Source organism: Triturus cristatus, chromosome 7, assembly GCF_964204655.1.
Source record: "Triturus cristatus chromosome 7, aTriCri1.1, whole genome shotgun sequence".
In the NCBI taxonomy this organism is placed as follows: Eukaryota; Metazoa; Chordata; class Amphibia; order Caudata; family Salamandridae; genus Triturus; species Triturus cristatus.
Window position 1 is genome coordinate 616,219,687 of NC_140590.1, and position 17,264 is coordinate 616,236,950.

The window sequence follows — 17,264 nt, forward strand, 5'->3', positions numbered from 1 at the left end:
TTACTGTCACTGGCATCTGTTTTCTCTCCCATTTTAGGATTAGTGACACTTTAGTACTTTAGGTTTGATGCTAAGAAGATTGAGGATGGAATCTTGCTAGGCAATGATTCCGGACTCAAGGGTGGAATCTTGGGTAATGACAGTTGGTGTGGGGACTCACCAGTGACCGTCTCCACACCAACTGTCACACACAAGAATACTATTGTGCACATTAAGGGTACAGTATAAACTTTCTATTGGTTGCGTTTTTAACATCTTATTTCGTTTTAATTGTTACAATTGTGTTTTTAACATTTGTATACTCTACTAATTTTTAGAATGTTTTATATGTGATTAATGTCCACACAGAACTGTACTTGTTTTGATGTGTTTTATGGATTTTTAATCCAAAATAAACAGTTAAATTGTAATTGGACTCTTTGTCAAATCTATAGTGAAGGTAAAGTAAGAGAAGGAGACTAGAGCTTACAAGCTTAGGCGGTGTATAGTGTGATCTCTTATCCAAAGGATATTCTTTAAAATTAGTATTCTTAAAAAAGGAACATGCAATAAACAGTAAAAACGGGTACAGAAATACCACATGGTAGGATTGTGTAATGCCTCATGGGTTGGGGAGGACCAAATACGGGTCTTTCACATCTGAATAGAGATGTATAAAAACATAAAACCCAAGTGGGGAACCAGATCAAGGATAACGGAAATGAAAAGGTGAATTTCAAGCTTTCTGTACCCAGGATTATTTCATTTACTTGTGAGAAAGGTTGAATGGAGAAGTTCTTTGTGTCTCTCCCGTCTTGAATGCAGAGAAGAGACAAGAGAGCTGGAGTATATATACAGACTATCCCGCTTCTACTGGTCACAGGTGTGTGTCCCCTACGTAGATATCCCTAATTGGAGCACCAGAGGATGTAGAAAGAAAACTCAATGTGAGCTTATAATCAAAGAACGACACCAATAGTACGCCATGTATCTTCAAAGAGAGCGTAGAAAGAAGGTTGAATGTGAGCCCATAATACGAAAAAACGACGCTGAGAGTTTGGCGTGTACCTTCCAAAAGGGCGATTTAATGGATGAAAGACTTTCATAACTGAAATAGCCTATTTCGGAAATTCTTCAAAAAGAAAACTTCTATAGTGTGAATTTTAGAGAGCCATCGATCTGATTTTAAGTACTGAGCATCTGTTTTTCATAGATGAGAAAGCGAGATAGAGATTATGAAAAAATTTGCCTTGGCTCAGTGTGAGCTCGTAATCTTAAAGCGACGCCGATAGTGCGGCGTGTATCTTCAAAGAAGAAAGATTTCTAAATAAAAAATTGTGATTTTTTAAATTATTTTTATTATATGAAAAAGAAAATTCCTTCTTTTTTTAATGTTAAACATTGAACTCTGAACATGAATTTTGAACAGCAGTCGGACTGATGTCCAGTTCTAGACGGCTGTTATTTTCATAGGCGAGAAATAGATAAAGATGTTGAAAATGTGTCTTTGCTCCAAAAAGAAGATTGACTACTGCTAAATTTTGGATTTGAGATGGGTGGAGAGAATAGATTTTCTTCTTTATTGATATAGATGCCTGTGATACATATAGATGAAATAAAGGAAAAAAATAGCTATAATAGAGGGCACATTGGAGGCTCATTGGACATCCTAGGAGAAACATTGTATGCTATTAGTTAATAACTGATAGCCATTATCATCAAGTCCTTTGTCAAAGGTTCATAGGCGGTAGGTCCATCGTTGTTCCTTCTGGAAAAGAGTGTGCTCTGCATCTTTTTTGTCATCCAGTGTCGCCAGGGCTACCCATTCGAGTTCCTCCTCCGTGTGGTTGACTGACAGATAGTGGGTACTCATCTTTGTTATGATTTTCTGGCATCTGAAGAAGGCTCTTCATCAGTAAACCTGTAGGGTGCATTCTAGGTGACATTCGATGTTTGTAAGAAGGCATCCAAAATCAATTCTAGCATATGTAGAGGATGGAACAGATTTTAAATCAGAAATTGGGATAAAAAATCACAAAACATTCATATTGGCAACCTTTTCATTCAACTGAATTTTCTCAGGCAAAAGATGGTGCACATATTTCGCACATCAGTTGAAGCTGCTGAGACTCGTCTGTTTTTCCTATCCCGATTCATTATTACCTTGGTGTCTGTCTCAATTTGGGCATTAAGTGATAGGTATGTAATCTGAGTAAACTTGCCATATATTGACTATATGAAGGTGCATTGAAGGCACTGGACCAGTGCAGTGCCTATGTTGTACCTATCAGGATTCATATGGACCCCTGCATAGTCACTGAAGCTAGACTTTCAGTCAGATTTCAATGCATGCACTGCAATCAACTAGTGTTGCTTTAGTGGTTAGAGTCAGGGAGAATAGTGCCCATCACCACTGTTTAACCCAGGTTTTTCTCTTGAGATGGGACTTTTTCAATGTGTTGCCTTCGTGCCCTTTTACAAGGACATGTCTGCCAGCTAATGGACGTATTGCTATTGTTAGCTCTTAACATTTACCTCTAACTAAAAGAATACTTCAATTAATACAGCTGTGTGATGAGAATTATTGGGTTGCCTGGCCTTTCAGATGCACTTTGTAGTGACAAATTGACTGGTGCTCTCTTCCTTCACAGCCTAGAAAATCAGGGAACTACTCATTATCTACATGCTTTATCAACCATCTTTGCAAAAACCAAGTAATCATTTGCCAACACTCTACCCCAACTTTATAACACCACATCCAGTACTACCATGGTATTTACGTTGATGAAATGTATATTGTAACATGTACCTCTCAGATGGGCTTTGCTTTTTAGTTTTGGGAAATGATTTATGAAGTCTCAGGCACATTTATATGTTGTCATTGAGGTGCTCCCCACACTCTCTAACAAGGCCATTTGTTGCAGTCTGGCACTATCTTGCTGCCTATGGTGCTAGCGCCGTAAGGCGGTTGCCTCTATTTTCCTTAATGGTTCACCAGTCTAGTGGCCATTTGCTAGCCATTGCTCCATTATTTTTTTATTAATATGTTTTGTCTACTCTTAATGCTTAACACATTTAACTTATTGTTTATCCATTTAACTATTTAACCCCTTCAGTGCCCCGCCCTTTCCCCCTCCTGTGCCGGGCGTTACATTAGCGGGCGGGGTCCATGACGAGATAGTCTCGTCATGGGCACAGCGCAACCGTGCTCCATGACGAGACTATCTCGTCATGGGCATAGAAGAGGTTAAACATTCAGATGAGAATCAGGACTATAAACAGCGTCTTGTTCTCAAGGTTTAAGTTACAAGCATAACAAATGGAATGATGAGGGCAATGCTGAACAGCAATCAGAAGTGCAGTAAGTAGAAACGTCCATGACATACAAACATAGGTAACATATAAATACACAGTAAAGTAATACAGTTCCCTAAATACTCCCTTGTTGTGCTCCATTTATAGTAAGATAACACTGAAGACTGCTTTAAATTACAAATATGTCAAAGATTGGTTTCCTAAAATGTAAACAGAGAGCTAGAAATTCTTCCCAATGCAATTGACCTCTGAGTTGGAGCAAAATATATTGGGGCAGATTTACAAGAAAGTGACGCATCTGTAAAGATGTGTCACTTTTCCTGCGCCACCATTAGAAACCCTTGCACCACTATGGATGCGCCGTATTTACAATATGGCGCACCATGGCGCAAGGATTTACAAATGCGTCAGAAATTCTGACGCATCTGTAGACTCAAAAGTCACACATTGCTGAAGTCGAACCGCAAGCACAACACAACTCCAGCAATGCAGGGGGAGGCCTATCCTCATTGTGCTGCGTCACTCCTTCCGCCTGCTTCAAGCAGGCATAAGAATTTGACGCTTGTAAATCTGCCCCAATGTATTTGTACTAGGTTTGCCACCTCAAGGGTTCCAGTATCAAAGGTAGCTTTCGTGTGGGGTTCTATTTTTTCTAAATAAGTCTAGAAGACTTTACTGTAGCCATCGTTGTTAGCTCTTTCCGAGTAACTTTAGATTTATTGAGTCTTTGAAAAGAATTTCTATAGAGGGCAGAGTTATAGCAAATTTTAAGATCAGATTTATTCAAATAATATTTCCTTTCGACTCTCTCAAATTAACAGGAAGTCGAGAAACGCAGGAATACAATCTGCTTGAGGGATTTGACATCACTAGCGTTTCCCAGAATCTAGCAATTCGTTTTGTCCCATTTTGCTTGGAGTCCAGTAAACTCCCTGAAGACTCCATTTCGTACATGTCCAATGTCACATCTTAAATCTTTTTGTTTATTCCTTGAGAAAACATTCATTTTTTTAGCAAAATAATGAGTCATATCTGTGCATAAAGAAGGGCCTTCATATATGTCCGAAGTTTCACAGAGGATGCCCTTTTATTTCACACAAAAACTCCACACATACTACTCTCACCCCATCTTCCCATCCCTCTCTCGCTCTTTCTCTCTCTCTCTCTCTGTATTCTAAACTTACTCTCCCATGTTGATACTGGCATGGAAATAAAAATAAGATCTTATAGAGTTGGCTAGCAATAACATGTTCTAACGATCGTTTACACAGCCATTTCTGAAATCAAATGGCATATTTCAGCGTGTATAATTATTTTTCTAACTTCTGCAAAGTTCGGGTTTATAATTTAATGAATTTCTAAAAACTCTGGAACGACGCCATTTTTTCTAATATTTGCAAAGTTCGGTTTATAATTTAATCGTTTTCTATAAACTCAGGAACGGCGCCATTTTTCTAATATTTGCAAAGTTCGGTTTTATAATTTATTAATTTTCTAAAAACTTACCAACGTCCCAGTTGCTTTGCAAATTCTAACAACTTGTCTGGTTAACTCCAATGAATAACGCTTTGCATTTGCCTGCTGCAACAGTGAACTTTTTGTTTTTTTGGTGCCATTCCTAAGAAATAGCAAAAAAAATGGTGTAACTGCCAGCAGGGTTATACCGTTAAGAAGTCATTAGATGTTCATGCCAATTCACCTTAGATGTGTGACATGCAGCAGGCCCCAGGGTGAGCTCCAGTTCCCAGGTGAGGAGGACTTAGTCTGAATTCCCCCTTTATGTAGATGACTTTGCATTGCCCTGAAGCCAGCTCAGCAGTGCTCCCAGCCTGCTGCATCTCAAACAAAAAAGAATCATTTCACGTGCTGTATACAAGATCAATTGGCTGCTGTCCATGATAATTTCCCTGAATAAATAGTGCCTTTGAGCAGATTTAATGCAATTACATTTTGGCTGGAAAGTTGAAGAAATGTAATACCTTTGGACGTGACACAAACCTCAATGGGAAGGAACAGCTGCAATCCATTCCAAGAAACCCTTTCAGCTTTTGAGAGAGCTCTCCAAACCACGATCCGTCTTTACCTGTCTTTGCGTGGTCCGCTGGACTCCATCGACATGACAGCAACAATTAGGCATACACACACCGCTGTTGGATCTGGTTCCATCAGCTCGATAAATGTCATTGTATCATCATACATCTGTCGGGTGTGTATGCCCTGAGTTTGTGTTCCTTGCCTTTGTTTGCCTCAGGGTGTTGGCGCTTGCTGCCTTATCATACAATCTCTACTAGGTTAACCTCTTCGGTGCCCGTGACGAGCTGGACTCGTCATGGGCCGCGGTGGCGCTGTGCCCATGACGAGTCCAGCTCGTCACAAACCCCGCCCGCTAATGTAACGGCCGGCACAGGGCGGGGAAAGGGGCGGGCACCGAAGGGGTTAAGGAAACATAGATGTATAAAGATAAACACAGGTGCAGATAATTGATTGAGGCCTAGATGAAGATATCCCTGATCAAGGAGGTCTTCAATTGTTAATGTTAATGAGATTTATAAAAGCGCACAAATACCCACGGGTGTCTTGGCACTGGGGACTTCAAACAGCAAGCTCTGCGCCTAACACTAGAAAAGCCAAGTTTTTAATTTTTTTCTAAAACCAGTTAAAGAGCTGGCATTCCTAAGTTCCAGTGGAAGAGAGTTCCAGAGTTTAGATGTACCGTAATGAAAACTGCTGCCACCCCAATGTGCAGTACGAATTCTAGGCACCAAAAGCAATCTTGCCCCCTTCAACCGAAGATGTCTGGTCGGTTGGTACCATGCAAAGAGATTCTGAAGAAAAGAGGGGCCTGTATGATTCAAGGCTTTGTAGACAAGACACAGTGCCTTGAATTCTTTATCTCAGACTTAGAGGCTATGATCTGCCTCTGCAGGTTAGAACAAAGGTGCAAGTTCAGTGCTATGGCCTTGGCCTCTGTGTTGATCCTACCTCAGGGTGCAGATGTGTTGATGGGTGCCATTGCCTGTCCCAGATCTGAACTGCAGCGTAGCATCTGGAAGAGACAGAGTGGGAGCACTTGCATTGGAGGTTCATTGCTTCACATTGTTTTCTCTCTCTTTCTTTCTCTCTCTCTCTCTCTCTCTCTCTCTCTCTCTCTCTCCCCTTCTCTCTCTCTCAGTCTACTGGGAATTCAGCCCCTTTTTTAGGAGTGGCTATGACATCATGTTATCAAGTCTCTCAAAAGGTACAATAAGATGGTAAGCAGTGCTTAATTTGTGCCGGTGCTTTCCGGTGCTGAGCACCAGCACTTATTTCTCAGGGCCGGGTCTATGTAGGGGAGGACAGAATTAAACATTCATAAATATTCAGCAGGGGAATTCCAATTTGATGCACGCCGAAAGCTTCCAATCTAATCCGGTCTCCTCGTTATGTGGGCCTGTCTTGTTTTGGGCTCTTCTGCTAAGTCTTGCACTTGTTTTCACTTTTAATCAGGCTAGACACGGGTCAAAGAAACACTGGATCACCGAGGCAGGTGGAGTTGCAGAACCTATGCTTTGCGTGCAGAGCATTAACACCAAGACCAGCCAAGCGGTTGAGGCCATGTACTGGAGGGGCCAACAACAACCATATTGGCACAAGAGCAAAACAACAGACACCCAGAGAAACATGCACACGCATAAGTATACATGTGCGACGCCAGAGACAGGTGCTCCAGTCACAGGCTGGGCTGTGAGTTCCTGCGGTGCCACCCAAGCTCTGCTCTCCACTCACACGAAGTTTGCAGTCACCTAACTTAATTCAGCGCAGATGCCAAAACACCAGCAGCTCAGAAAATTATTTTATTTACGTGTCCCTGGACAGTGCATGCAGTTGAAGCGAACGGCAGAGAATAGAAACTGAAACCGTTGAGCACAACTGCTCACGTGTACCTGGCATTAAATGCTTCGAGATAGAGCTAAATAAATCTGCAGGGAAAAAAAGTGATGCAGGTTTTGAGCGTGAATCCCTTATTTCCACTCCCCCCTCCCATCCTCCAAAACATGCCCAGGGTTCTTCTGAGAAACTGCAGCATGCTTCTTAGGAGCTGTACGATCAGAGCTACCATTTCATGCCAGGTGTGATGTCACATTCAGTGCACAAGTTTGAAGCTGTACCGGAAAAGATGTCATTGCACTATACGTTTTGAATGGCGGGCTGCGTCAAGTGTTGCTTGTGTGGCGATATTAATTGGTGGTAAATGGGCAATGGGAGCATCTAACAACTGCCTTGTCAGTGTGCTGCATGTAGAGATGGTGTTTTTTCCTTGTTTTCATGCCAGTCTCGCAGAGGGCCTACAAGCAGTCTTTCCATGGCTGCTGGCCTGTCTTTAGCCCGGTGTGGAAGGTGCCAAAGCAGGGCACATGCCACGCAGGTGAATGAGCTACTATTAGAATCAAAACTTTGAAAATCTGTGAAACATAGTGTAGGCTGGAATTCTTTCAATTTTTGAAAGGGTGAGTTTCAAAAACCCAGGGAAGTAATAGAAAAGATGAAACACTTCAGATAGGTGGCTAGGGAGTTGGTATTTTCATTAGCCTAAAATAATTTGAGGCACTGTTGAGAAAATAACAGGAAAGTCAGCAATTTCCAAATTATATGATGATGGAGAGAGTGCCTGGATGCAGGGTCTGGTGAGTCAGTTGAGTAATTAATTCATTGCATCTATCTGTGTTTGGCCTCATTGTCATAAGTTCGAAACCTGGCAAGACCATGCAGGCTTTCATCCTCTAGGTCGACAATATGTATTCTTGAGTTGGAAACACAGGACTGAGCGTGCGTTTCACAAAATACACATTATGAACTGGAAGCAGAAATGCAAAACAGTGAGGAACAGAAGCAAGACAAGTTGGTCCTAATGGATGATAGCAGGGGCAGAGTGGGAGGGGCCCAGTCTGGCCTGCACCAAGTGATATTTCAGAGGGTGCCTGTGCCCAGGATGCGCAGCCCTGGTCTCATCAGTTTCCCCTAATGCTGCAGCTCAGTTTAGGAGCCTACACAACACTCATGCCTGCTTCCAGCTCTCCCCCGACGGCCACAGCACAATAAACCAACACAGGTATTCTGATAATTCCAGAGCATCAGCGCATCCCCAGGTCTGTGCCGGTGCTGCTATCTCCTGATCCGTAGTTCCCACTGGCTGGACATGGGCCCTTCACACACAGCTCTGCTGTGCCACCTCTGCCCTGAACTCGGGCCTTTAACTGACACTTATCTTTTAGCAGGAGTACCAATTATGATGCCACAAAACATCTTTTGATAGCATAAAACCTTAACAGTTAATGAATTACTATTGTGTGTCTTGGACAGCACAGCTATGCATTGGTGAGACAGGCCAAAGAATGATACACCCCTGTCACCCCTCAACTTTACATAATGAAGTACTGTATAGGCAGAGTTTTACTCTTTTCTTGCTCTCCCTCAGTATCTGCTTTCCTTTCTCCTCTTCACACCTCACTCATGCCCTTCTCTCCATTCTTCCCTCACCGTCTGCCATTTGTCCATGTTTCCTCTTAATCGCCGCCTTTTCACCTAACTCTTTGCCTTTCACTTTCCTTTTACATATTCCCCACTGTCTGCCTTCCTTTCCTTGACTATCTCCTGTTTCCACCTTTCATTCTCATCATGTACAAATTCAGTCTTGCACACTCAATCTCTGCTTTCCGCTTCTCTTCACATTCTTTGTCTACTGTATCTATCTTTGCCTTCAGACCTCTCCTCCTTCCTCACTCTCTTTTATGCTTTTCCTTCTTGAGCGTATTATTTATATCCACTCCAGGAATCTGTGATGTCAGGGCCACAAATTTAAATCTTGGTGTGGCCACTCAGTCTTTTTTCTTTCTTAGGTCGATAAAATTAGTGCCATTGAGCTGGATAACAATAATTTTAATTCTGTGTCAAGGCCCCCTCTGGTTAGTATGTGCTTTACAAGCATAAATGTGTGTTAAGGACGCCGATATGTATTTTAATCTTCTGTTTTTCAATTTCTTTGCAGTATTGTCCAGCCCTCTGTCCCTTGTTGATCCAGTACCTTTCATACACGTATCCATTCCCCTGACCTCCTTTCCTTACCTTCGTGCCATCTTTTTCTTTCCTTGTTCTCTTCCTCAGCACCTCCAGCCATGCCTCCTTTCCTCTTTCCATTCTTGCTTCCTTACACCCTCATTCATTCCCCATCTATCCTTCCTCCCTCCCTGTGTGCATTTCTTCCGTTCCTCCTTCGTTTCCTACTTTTTTTTCCTGCTCCTTCCTGCTCCTTCCTTCTCCCCTTCTTTCATTTCTTCTCTTATCCTCAACCCTTCCTTCTGCTTTTCAGTTCCTTTTTTTCTTTCAATTCATCCATCACACATCGTTCACTTCTTTTCTACCTCATTCCTTCTATCCCATCATGTTTTCATTTCACATTCTTTTCTTATTCCCTCCTCCTTTCATCCATTTCTCATTTAATTCCTCACTCCAGTACTCACCTTCCTGCCTGTATTCGTTGCGGTCTACTTTAATGTATTCCTTCCTTCATAAATCCATTTCTTTTAAACCGCACAGAACAAACACATTCTCTTTAGTTTGTAAAGCTGCCTCAGATCCTCAAATGACCCTACTGAAGCTGCATTTTGAGATTTACATACATTCTCTCATTTAAGTTCACTTTTAAGTTGTTGTCATAGGCTTCGCATATGTTATAATATGTTATGTTACATTGATTCGTATAGCGTACTAATCACCCGAGAGAGTATCCAGGCCCTTGGGCAGGTGTGTAGGTGTGAGGTCCTCGAGGTGCTTATGTGAAGAACTAGGTCTTCAGCTTCTTGCGGACCTCAAGAAGTGAGGAGGTAGCTCTAATGTGTTTAGGCTTGTGGATGTGGCTTGAGCCAATAAAGGAAGTGGGTGGAGCCACTGGAGGTTGTTGGCAGAGCCGGGGAAGTGGGGGTGGCATCCTAAACAAATGTGAGCACCTGCACTTCATATTTTACAAATTAAGCACTGATGGTAAGTAGAGAGAATGAGTTCAGGGTCAGCCCCTTACGGAATTGGCTTGCTTGTGTTAATCATGGTTGGTGATTGCTTGGATGGGCTGTCCGTCGAGTCCTTGGCATTTTATAGATGGATACATTGTTCTATTTGTATACTGATCAGGTTTTGGAGATGGAGGCCGAATTAGTCCTTCGGAGAGATTGTAGATGGGACATGGCCTGTAGCTTTTAATTGAGAACCGCTGGACAGCGCTAACGCTTATCTTTTCTCAATCTGTATCCTGTAATCTTTGTAGGAAGCCAAATAAAAGTTTACATATTATATTCCGAACGCTGTAACACAATAGTGTAAGCGAAATGATTCACTAAAAACATTTTTAACAAAGATTTTAAAAAGTGAGTTATACAGCATATTTTTATAACAAGACTCGCACACACATAGGACGTCTGAAAAATGCACCAGATACTGGCATTCTGTCTAGGTATCTCGGCTATTGATATGCTGCGATTTTGTTATTAAGAGTTGAACTTATGTCTGATATACAGAGCGTTTGCATACACTTAGACATTTTAAAAGTGCAAGAAAATCTGACATTTTGTGTAAGTTTTTTGTGAGACAGCACAATTTTTCTGTTTTCAACTAATAAGCAAGCATGTTTACTGTGGTTTGCATTTCTTGAAACTAAACTAATAATGCTTTATAAATGTGGTGCATTTCAACTTTAGAAAACAAGGGTTTTAGGGCCATATGCATCAAAGTAACAAATTGCGATTCCTAAATTGCAAGTTTTAAGAAATCGCAATTTAGGAATCGTGATTACTTTTGTATGTAGGAATCGCAAACAATTTTGCGATTCCTACACATTCCTTAATTGCGACTCACATATTGTGAATCGCAATTAAGGAATAGCTTCCCATTCATTCCTATTGGCCTTCAGTACCAAAACGACACCCTGATGCACCCCTGAAATTGCCATATGACCACATGTTGTGCACACACATGCCCCAAGGGCATCTGCGTGTGTGTAACATGAAACTTTGAAAAATGCACTTCAGTGCATTGTTCAAAGTTTTCACAAACTACCATCAAGTTTAAATTGATGTTAACTTGCGATCCCCAATTGCAAAATCGCAATTTAAAATTGCATCATGCATTTCATTTAGGGAATTACAATTTGCAATTCTCTAAATGTATTCGCAATTTAAGTAATCGCAAATTGCGAATTTGCATTTGGGTTGATGCATCCCAAATGCAAAAATACCAGTCGCAAATGGGCAGATTCGCATTGTGACTGGTATATAGAATGATGCATGTGCCCCTTAGTGATTAATTGTATGCATTTCTTTTTTTGACTATGGCAAAGTTTGTCCATGTCACTTAATATCTTTTTGCCTGTACATTGCTGTGGCCATACATCGCTCTGCCTGGTACAATTCCCAGCCCGCTTCTCTCCCAACCTATTTCTTTCCATGTACACATTTTTTTCTTATTCACACCACTGTAAACTTGTACCCACCAAACACCTATCTCTATCTGACATTCTCACTGTCCCACTGCTGCTCCCTGCACCCATTTCTCTCCTATTTCTTTCTCTACCTCACTGTCCCTGCCTCTGCCACCTGCACCCATTCCACACCTATCTCTGTCTCTACTTCACTGTCCCTGCCTCTACCACCTGCACCCATTCCACACCTATCTTTGTCTCTACCTCACTGTCCTCGCCTCTGTCACCTGCACCCATTCCACTCCTATCTGTCTCCACCTCACTGCCCCCGCCTCTGCCACCTACACCCATTCCACCCCTACCACTATCTGCACATCACTGTCCCCACCTCTGCCACATACACCCTTTCCACTCCTTTCTCTGTCTCTACCTCACTGTCAAAACCAAAGGAAATGATGGACGGAGTGTTGAACATTGCAAGCACTCACCCCCAGTCAACTGATCTGGGTTTAATCCACCACCGTTCTTTAGCCCACTCTGCCACCCCAGTTCAGACATGGCCATATGCAAATCAGTCTGACCCTGTGCCTCATGGGAACAGTCCAGCCCGAACTGCCAAGCCATGTCTTCCCTGGACCGGAAACAAGCTTCCTAGGACCGGTTTCTGGCATTTCAGCCGTCTTCAGCCAGGCTTGCTTGAATCCAGTGGCAAAGTGAGCAAGGGACTCACGTCTGAGCATACCCTGCCAACTTATGGCGAACAAAGCAAAACCAAAGGAAATGATGGACGGAGTGTTGAACATTGCAAGCACTCACCCCCAGTCAACTGATCTGGGTTTAATCCACCACCGTTCTTTAGCCCACTCTGCCACCCCAGTTCAGACATGGCCATATGCAAATCAGTCTGACCCTGTGCCTCATGGGAACAGTCCAGCCCGAACTGCCAAGCCATGTCTTCCCTGGACCGGAAACAAGCTTCCTAGGACCGGTTTCTGGCATTTCAGCCGTCTTCAGCCAGGCTTGCTTGAATCCAGTGGCAAAGTGAGCAAGGGACTCACGTCTGAGCATACCCTGCCAACTTATGGCGAACAAAGCAAAACCAAAGGAAATGATGGACGGAGTGTTGAACATTGCAAGCACTCACCCCCAGTCAACTGATCTGGGTTTAATCCACCACCGTTCTTTAGCCCACTCTGCCACCCCAGTTCAGACATGGCCATATGCAAATCAGTCTGACCCTGTGCCTCATGGGAACAGTCCAGCCCGAACTGCCAAGCCATGTCTTCCCTGGACCGGAAACAAGCTTCCTAGGACCGGTTTCTGGCATTTCAGCCGTCTTCAGCCAGGCTTGCTTGAATCCAGTGGCAAAGTGAGCAAGGGACTCACGTCTGAGCATACCCTGCCAACTTATGGCGAACAAAGCAAAACCAAAGGAAATGATGGACGGAGTGTTGAACATTGCAAGCACTCACCCCCAGTCAACTGATCTGGGTTTAATCCACCACCGTTCTTTAGCCCACTCTGCCACCCCAGTTCAGACATGGCCATATGCAAATCAGTCTGACCCTGTGCCTCATGGGAACAGTCCAGCCCGAACTGCCAAGCCATGTCTTCCCTGGACCGGAAACAAGCTTCCTAGGACCGGTTTCTGGCATTTCAGCCGTCTTCAGCCAGGCTTGCTTGAATCCAGTGGCAAAGTGAGCAAGGGACTCACGTCTGAGCATACCCTGCCAACTTATGGCGAACAAAGCAAAACCAAAGGAAATGATGGACGGAGTGTTGAACATTGCAAGCACTCACCCCCAGTCAACTGATCTGGGTTTAATCCACCACCGTTCTTTAGCCCACTCTGCCACCCCAGTTCAGACATGGCCATATGCAAATCAGTCTGACCCTGTGCCTCATGGGAACAGTCCAGCCCGAACTGCCAAGCCATGTCTTCCCTGGACCGGAAACAAGCTTCCTAGGACCGGTTTCTGGCATTTCTACCTCACTGTCCCCACCTCTGCCACCTTCACCCATTCCACTCCTATCTCTGTCTCTACCTCACTGTCCCCGCCTCTGTCACCTGCACCCATTCCACTCCTATTTCTGTCTCTACCTCACTGTCCCCGCCTCTGCCGCCTAAATCCTTTCCACTCCTTTCTTTGTCTCTACCTCACTGTCCCCACCTCTGCCACCTACACCCTTCCACTTCTTTCTGTGTCTCTAGCTCACTGTCCTCACCTCTGTCACGTACACCTACAAATATCAACATTTACCCTGCAAGTCATTTAAGCCCATTACAGACCATCTTCAGAGCCTTAACATTTCCTACCATCTGGGTTTCCCCTTTAAAATCCTCTTTCGCTACCAGGACAAGCCTGTGGCGCTCTCTTCTGTTAATGAAGGAAAGTGGTTGCTGGGACTGTTATCTGAAGAAGGTGACTTCACAAGCTCGCAGGGATCAATCCAACCCAAATGAAAGATACAGTGCTCCCGCAGATCGCTACGATGCCAGTGAGAAATGGCCAACATAGCATGAACAGTGAACTGTAGATGGGCACAAGCATCATTGATGACCGGGAGTTCTTTGTCTCTCTTTCCCCCCCCCCCCTTTTTTAAATCTTTTTCCATCTCCAAGGTGGTCCTGCTTGACCCTGGTGATGGTGTTGCTTGGGACTCGATGCTGCTGACTCCTGGGGCTCTAGACCGTCTCTGTGGTGCAGTATGATACTGGTATTTCATGACTAATAGAGGTGCATCTTTAGCTATGTGCAGCTGTAATCGCTTGCTTCTTTGCTGATCAAGGTTTATTCGTCAGAGTGGGTAGGGCCCCTCTGGTTAACTCCCCTTCATGGCAGTTTATCCTATGCAAAAATTCTGGTTCATCAATGTGCAAGACCTCAATTCCCCCTGTGAGAGCAAAACGCTTCTCTGTTGGCTGTTCTCCGGGCATGCAGACTTCGTGCTTCTCCAGGAGACCCACTTGCTGGCAAAAGATGTCCCCAGGTTCAGGCCGCGCCTCTATCCCCATCAATTTAATTCTCCCATTTATGAGGAGAGATGGGTTATGATTCAAAAGCTTCTGATGACACCATCTCATACACTATAGGTTCCATGTATGGTCCCAACTACCACAAGGCTCCCTTCTTTGCTGACTTGTTCCCAGCCACAGCGGCTGCTTCTGGCCGCCGTATAATACTGGGAGGGAATTATAATGTGACTTTAGATCCAGAGTTGGATCTCCCCCCCCCCCCATGGGGAGCATCTCACCCTCCACAGTCTTTTTTCCCAAGGCATGACCGACTTGAACTTGGTGAATGCCTGGCGTCATTTTCACCCCCATGAGCAGGATTATTCATATTTTTTTAACAAATCGATTTTTTTCTGATCTCTGCCAGCCTGTTGTCTAGAGTAGATAATACAACTATTGGGACCCAAGTTTTGTCCCGTTATGCATTCGTCACTTTGTCGCTTTTGACCGTGCCTCCATGGTCTGTCATGTTGCCCCTGGAAAATGAACAAGAACGGTTTCCACGATCCAGTTCTTTGTTCCAACATAAAAGAGGTGCTTGAGCTTTATTTAACTGACGATCTCTTCTGGGCCACGATGTGGGACGTGGCCAAAGCAGAGATTAGAGGAGAGTTTATAGCGTATAGTCCTACCTTTTTCCATCTTTGTAAATTCCAACAGGGGGAACTAGAAGATGCAATTTCAAAACTAAAAAAGAACAGACAACCTTGCTAGCTGCTTTTAGAAAGCTTCGCAAAGCGAGAGGAGAACTAGAATCCCTGTTGAACAAAGATGCAGCCTATAAATTGTTGAGAACTAAACAATTGTACTACAAGAAAGGGAACAAGGCCAACAGATGGCTGGTTTACAAGATTAGGGAAGTCCGGGCCAAGAATTACATAAAGGGGATCACGATAGCAGAGAGATCCTATTTTTCCTCAAATGCAGACGTTAGCGATTCTTTCGTCTCCTTTTACAAGTAGCTGTACCAGGGGGAATCCTGGACTCAGCTAAGCAAGACCAGTACCTAGCAGCCCTCCTCTTCCTGGATATCACTGAAGAGGGTGGGGAGGAACTGGATCTTTTTGTTACAGAGGAGGAGGTGATGAAGTCCCTGCCAAAAAATAAAGCCCCGGGTCTCAACAGGTTCCTTAATTCTTTTTACAAGTCTTTCAGGGAGACGTTAGTCCCTCATTTAACAAAGGTCTTTAATTCTTTCCTGGACACTGGCAAGATTACCCCATCAATGATGGAATCCACTCTCTCTATGATATTGAAGTTGTCCAAACCCCCATGACCAATGTGGGTCATATAGACCGATTGCGCTCTTAAACAGTGATGACAAAATATTCACTAAGATTCTAACGAATCTCTTAGTCAGAGTTTGGCCCGTGCTTATATTTTATTGTATTGTATAACTCTTTTATATAGCGCGACTATCTCCCAACGGGTATCCTGGCGCTTAGAGACAAAGATGACCCGCTTCAGATTGGATTCAGACAGGGGACAACATTCCGCTAGCACGTAATGCGAGCCACGACGGACGGTGTGCTGTTGGTCATTTTGTCTTTGGATGTGGAGAAAGCATTCAATAGAGTGAACTGTCCTTTTTTGACCAAGGTCCTGTCCCTGACGAAGTTGGGCCCATGTTTATGGTTCTGTATCTAGGCCAAATCTGCAATGCCATCCACAAAGATTTAGACCTAAGATCTCATGGCTGACCCGATTACACTATCCAGAGAGACCCCTCAGTGGTGCCCCATATCTCCCACGTTACTCACCCTTTGTTTTGAACCTCTTATACAGAGAGTCTGGGCAAACTACAGACAAAAAGGGGCTTCCTATGGGTAGATCATGGTGTTCGCGGAAGACAGACTCACCCTGTTGATTCTTTAGACTCACTCAAGGCCACTCTCAGAGTGTATAGGGAGGTGTGCAACTTTCAAAATCAATAAAAAAAATTGATCAGTATGGGAGTGAGCACCTTGATGACTGCTTTTCAACTACAGGTCGAGTCCAGGGGGTTTGCTTGGGCCTCAGGCGATTTTCAGTATTTATGGGTTTCTATCTTGTGGGACCCTTCGTATGTCTTCCTTTTGAAAATCCTGCCTCTGCTGGACACTCTCTTTAAGGACCTCTATAGATAGGTTTGATTAGTAATTTCCTGGATGGGCAACTGTCTCAAAATGAACTTCTTACTGAGGCTTCAATATGTAGTTTGGGTTCTCCTACTCCATATTCCGAAAGCGGGGGTCATACTCATCCAGAAGAAGTTTTGGACATTGACTAACATGCCCCCTTGGGTGGCTAAAGCGGCCCTCTATCATTCCTTGTGGGTGGGTAGGTTTGGATTTCCAAATGTGGCTCACTATATTATGGCTGCCCATATTGTTCAGGCGTTGGACTGGATCTCATACCCCACTAAGCCCTGGGTTCAATTAGAACAGCTCCCTCTTAAGCATTTATCATGGTTCCCGCTAAGCAGCCTTTCGTGTGTTGGCAGTTTGCTGCCCTCTAACTTGTTCTCCT

At 43.8% G+C, this 17,264-nt stretch overlaps 1 long non-coding RNA gene across 1 annotated transcript in view; it reads left to right on the forward strand.

Moving 5' to 3' along the window:
- Window positions 1-17,264, forward strand: part of LOC146810213 (uncharacterized) — a 294,908-nt gene that overhangs the window by 159,739 nt on the left and 117,905 nt on the right. The window lies entirely within an intron of this gene.